Source organism: Crassostrea angulata, chromosome 5 (genome assembly GCF_025612915.1).
Source record: "Crassostrea angulata isolate pt1a10 chromosome 5, ASM2561291v2, whole genome shotgun sequence".
Taxonomy (NCBI): Eukaryota; Metazoa; Mollusca; class Bivalvia; order Ostreida; family Ostreidae; genus Magallana; species Magallana angulata.
This window is the reverse complement of record NC_069115.1, coordinates 27669662-27676031: the sequence shown is the minus strand read 5'-3', so window position 1 is coordinate 27676031 and position 6370 is coordinate 27669662.

The following is a 6370-nucleotide window of genomic DNA, read 5'->3' as shown; positions in this document are numbered from 1 at the left end:
TTATTTTCATATTATACATTTTTCAATTCACAATCCGATTATAAAAGGTATCAAAGTAATGTATTTTTATTTTTAGCCTCATTTAGCAAAATTTATAGTCTTGTAAAAAAAGCCATGCATATAGTGAATACGCCATAGTTATTATTACGAATTCGTTATATGGAAATAACGAATTACGGGTATAACGAAGTATGTCCACTGTTCCCTAGGACTTCGCTATTACCGAGTTTTGTACAACGCATTTGAACTCATGTTGAATATTCAGATTCTGTTGGAAAACATATTGCTTTGAAGACAGTCCACATCAGAGAAGCCAATGAAACATTTTCTATTATTAATTGTTTTAAAAGTTTAATATTTCAATATCTTTGGAATGACACCTGTTCATATTTCATCACATTAATTACATTACCTCAAAATTTTTGCATGTTCACATTGCTTCAAACCTTTCATTTGAATCTCCTTCTATTTTTTTAGAGAGTGTTTCGACTGAACGTCATCATGTTCCCTAATGATTAACAGCTATGCGGTTCTTCGATTTTCATGTGCCTGGAGTAAATGATAGGTACATGTACTAACCTTTATATTTCTTCAGATGAAGAACTGAAATTAATTTTAAAAAAGAATTTAAAAAAAAAAGATTTGACCATTGTGTGATAAAACTGGAAACTAGAATGAATAAGTGAACTCCATGGAATGACATCGTATATATAAAGATGAGTCAGTGCTTAAATTTCAATAGTTCTTAAATCATTGTTCACCACTATATAGTAATAGACAATTCCAGGATAAATTGTAAAAATAAGAAAATTATTAAGATACTTTAAGTTACCGTAAACGTATTATATTTGGCGTGTGCGATATTTTGCGGAGATTGCTTTTTAAACAAGTTGGCGTAGATTTGAATTAGCGTATTTGTGAATGTGTCTATTCTTATACATACATGCATGGCATTTAGCGATGTACTTGATTAAGTAAAAGTCGCATTCCGCCAAAAGCGCTAAATAGAATACACAGCCAAATGTAGTACGTTTACAGTAGGGCCTATTACATGTAATAACAGTGGGACAGACAACTCCGGATTAGACATTTTTTCCGGGGATGCGCACACCTTTCCATAAAAGATATCTACCAATGTTTAGTACCAAACTGTGGGGTTTTACATTTTGAAAAAATATTTGGGAAAAAATTGAGACATTTTTAGAAAGTGTTAAAGATATTTAATCTGAAAAGTTCCAACCCCATGGGATTTGAGTTTGGAAAAAATATCCGCATAAAACTTTTTTTGATAAACCCTATGGGACAGAAAACCCCATGAAAATTATGTGGGATTTAAAAACCCATATTTTCTTAAATAACAGTTTAGGGTTTTTAATCATACAATAGATAAAAGGGCTGTGGTTATTGCAGAAAAGTAAAGCAGCTGTATGTCTATGTATGCGTCCCCTTAACCATTTTAACTAAAAGAAAACCGATAGAAATCCCATATATAATAATTGTTTCGATGTAAAATTGGGCTTTGATGTGAATACGGAGGTCAGAGGCGTAGAAAATTGTACTAAAAAATAATTTACTTATAAACGATTTAAAAAAAACTTATATCTATCATTCAATTCTAATAAAATTGATTCTTGTTGTTTTCAAAATGCCTTTTATATGTAAATAGACTTACATGTAATATGCAAAGCTGTAGAGGATACAAAAATAAATTCTTGCATCACCTCGAACTCTTTGTTCAAAAAAATCTCACTTCAAAATTACTTTTATTTATTGCTCTACTACGTTCAAGATAGGATTTAATTTCAAAAGAACGATACCAAGTTCATATTCTAGTATTTTTATCTAACAAATTTGCAACGAAATATTTTTGATTAATCGCAAATGGTCAACAGCAAAGTGTAAATATAACACTTTATGTGTAAAAAATGAAACAGAAAAATGACTCCCTAGAACTTTTATGGGAAAACAATTAGAAAATACATTTAGAATCTAGTTGACTATCTGCATATAATTATAATCCGTTGTCAGTACTTGTGAAAATACTTTAAATCTACTTGCATGAAAGATAGCTGTGCTGAATCTATTATCTATCAACTTTTTACAATTTGTTTTTCTTTTTCGCGATGTATTTGATTGCCGTTCTTATATCAAAATCATGTAATACGTTTCGGCCCTGCCATCACCAACTTTCTTCAAGTCAAGTCAGTGTTTTGATCTCAAATTTGGCGATCGTGATCATTCGAAGAATTTATATATAGAGGATATCTATATTGTGTGATTTTATATTTGCTTTATCCAACGAGTTGAAATGGTGTATATATTCGCGAGGCTTGCCGAGCGAATATAACCATTTCAACGAGTTGGATAAAGCAAATATAAAATCACACAATTATAGATGTTCTATTTATCTCATACAATTTGATTTATATTATGAAGCTTTTGAGACAGTCCCTTATGTGACCCGAATTGTTTTTTCTTCTTCAAAGATTAAAAACGATGATGCAACGTTGTGTTATGCGGCTATTGTGACCTTGCGCAATACAATTTAGTACGTCATTCCTGAGATAAATCTAACTGTTTTAATGTAAAGTTTCACTGAAATAAACCTTAAAATAATTTTATAGCTCTAAATAATTTTTCTTAGAGCTTATTCACTTGATTAAATGGAAATTCCGATTAGAAGACTTGAATAATCAAGTTTGTTGACATACACAAAGTTGCGAATGCTCGTTAGTTTGAATTGACTCGAACGAGGAACAGTTGTTGATGTTTAATAAACAAACACTAGGCTAGCCTTATGATTCGAAACTGAAAATAGTGAATAAGGATGCTTTCTGGTGGTGGAATAAAAGTCTTATGAAACATTATTTCGGTAAGTTCTTGTATATAAACACAACCAGAGCGCTCTGTTTTCATCGCGTCGTCAGGATGAACTCCTTGATAGTTAACGTAATTTGCAGTTTTATAAACTTCTCAAAGCAAATTGAAAGTTGAAAGTAAGCTAAACTTATAAAAAATCTTGACAAACAAGAAAAAAGGGTCTTGTGGTTACGGTTATGAATAACTTTGCAAAAAAGGGGGGGGGAGCTACCCCCCCCCCCCACCCACTCACAATAGCCCCCCGGTTCCGACGCCTGTGCTACGCAGTTATGTGTTTCACTTCATATTTGTAATTTAAATCTTTGACAAAATCAATTTTATATTAATTTTTGTAGTAGATATAGTTATGTTGAAAGTACTAGCAAATTTTCGAAAAAATAGGTCACTGAAGCGAGGGACTGTGTCAAAAGTAGTTCCGACCGGAAGTATTTGATATAGCATCACCCGTGTGATATAGCAAAGGTTTATCACACGGGTAATATACACCACACGTATGAGATAGATATCCATACAACTGTTTGTTTTCATTTAGGCATGTAAAGATATTGTAATAATGAGACTTTCAGAAGTCTTTTTAACGAACGTGATCTCATTTACACGGCTTTTATCACATTTTGACGACTCTTTATTTCGTAACAGCAACTTTAAATTTTTTCATCGCCTCAGATATAATCGAATCTAGTTGTCAAACATATTACATGTATACCTAAAATGTGTGTGTAGAAAGCTTAAAATGAGTAATAATTAATATGATTCGCGTTTCGATTGTTTGATTATCAAAAAAGTCATGCAAGCTTTCCTTTCCATCTTAACAGTAGTGGCTCATGTTAACATTTAACATTAGCTAGAATAGTTGTGATGAAAATCTATAAATCTAAAAAAAAAAAGATGTACTGACTCTTCTAATTTTGTATTAGACTTCATATAATAACAAAATAACAACTTATCGGGCCTTTCCGACAGAGCGATTGAGACTTCAGCTGCCTTGGTTATGACCATTGCTGATCAGGTGAGCTATGTGGCCCCTGGGCTCTTGTTTATGATTTTTCAAATCACTCAACTATAAAATCTCAATTCAAATCCTGTGAGAAATGAGTATTGACTTCATGAAGTTAGTGACGGGGTCCGGGGTCAATTAAGGGAATAAACCCCTTCTAAAGGACACTTGGCTGCACGAATCTTCACTTATTCACTGAGCAAAATTTCAACCAAAGACCCCCCCCCCCCCCAAGCAAAGCATATAACTTTTAGACATAGTTGTAATTTCTACTATAACAGTCCTAGCAATGTAATAACTCAGCTTTGTGTTTGTGTTAAGGGTGTTGTTTACTCAGGGTTGGTGTTAAATTGTTTACTCAGGATTTGAGTTCTCAAATTTGGATTGTTATTTGGAAGTTCAATGTAATGAGTAAAATAAGTTCTAAACGAAAAAAGTATTAATGAAATGAATTATTATTGACAATAAATTCGATATTTTTACTTTATTATGGAATTAGGCTCAAACAAAAATATACTTTTAGCCAGACAGAGGAAATTCGAACTAAATTTTGCAGATCTTGATTTCCGCTAAAACATTTTTGTACTCTAATATCAAAATATAAGATTTTATATTTTAGTCTATATAATTCTGCTTATTTTTGTTAGTTTTACCTCATTTATTCATTAAAATGATCGTATGACACAAATTGCAAAAATATTGTAAATTTAAAATGTTGAAAAAACGATAAAAGACGCCATATCTCAAAATTTTGATACTTGACCTCATATAAATTTAATGCCAACAGAATAAGGTCAATATAAGTAGTTTAATGCTATAAATTTTTTTGTATTATCATCATTGAAGTTTTTGTAAAAAAAAAAAATGGGTAGGGATTTGAAAACTGATAGAGGAAATTCAGACTGATATATTTTTATAAACTTTGCTTAAATCTAACCGCTTTGTACCGACACTGTATTTAGTGCCACTACCATTCATAAACTGTATTTTATTTTTAAAAGTGTTTATTATTTATAATATTTTTACTATGAAAAAAATTTCAATCGTAGTGTAAAAATTATGGGATTTTTCTTGATTTTTCAAAAAATATTCAATGGCCATTAACTCAAAAAGTAGGTCATTGACCTACTTTTTGAAAGTGAAAAATAACACTACAATCAAAGGTCAATATTATACATATATAAATAGTAGTCAGGGTTTGATACATAGTGCACTCGCCTCCGGCTCGTGCACCATGTACATGTATCAAACCCTGACTAATATTTAGGCATAGTACATGCACAACACAACACTATTATATAAATAGATGGTTTTTCATTATCATCAGTGGATTTTTTTTTTCATTGAGTAAACGCCATCCTTAATCTCATGTATATTCGTGTTTGTGTTCGGTAATGATTCGATATTTATCCAATGGTTAGAAGGGGGTTGAAAATGCAGTTAATGACTGTTCATGTGAAAGGTTTTATAAAAGAACATTACAGTTTCTAAAAGCTTAATATGAAATTGATGATTTAAAATTGCATCTCGTCTCTATATTTTGTACAAAGATAACTTATATAGTGATGATGATGACTGTTAGGTAGTCTCATTTATTGACGTTTCGTCATTACGTATCGATACCTCAAACTTCCGAAAACACGAAACGCGGGTTGATTACGAAAGAAACGTAGATTTTTATATACAAAGGTTTCACAAGTAAGCGCTGATGTCCTTAGCAAGATATTGTTCTGTACCAAAGTGACAACTGCACAAACATATGCAAAACTGTTGACATCTTTAGATATATTATGGGCATTGACGTATGTTACACGTATCCAGACAAATTCTTATATCTCACGAAAGAAGCACCTGGGTATGAATATAAGAATATATTTATACTGAAAACTATTTCACACTTGTCGTGATTGAAGAGATCAAATTTCATGGTCGATGAAAGGAAGCATGATTAAATTCACATTTGATAGTGAAAAACAGAACACTTTGTCCACAATGCGTACAAGTAAAAGTGTTAATCAAACACAAAAGTAAAAAAAGTTTTGACTAATATATATATATATATATAGAACTAGAACTTTATAATTCTTGAGATTTTGGACATTGTTCTCCCTGATATAATTTATTTAACCAAATATATATATATATATATATATATATATATATATATATATATATATATATATATATATATATATATATATATATATATATATATATATATATATATATATATATATATATAAAAGCACTAAAAATATATATATATATAAAAGCACTAAAAAAAAACAACGACACGAGCAATATATATATAAAAGCACTAAAAAAAAACAACGACACGAGCAATGAAGTAAAATATTGTCAAATTTTCGGGACGACCCGTCCCTTCTTCAGGACAGTGCTTCTTTTATATATATATATATCTACCGGTTTCATTATAATCTTCAGAAGTTTTGAACAATCACCATAGATACATAAGTACTTATGTATCTATGG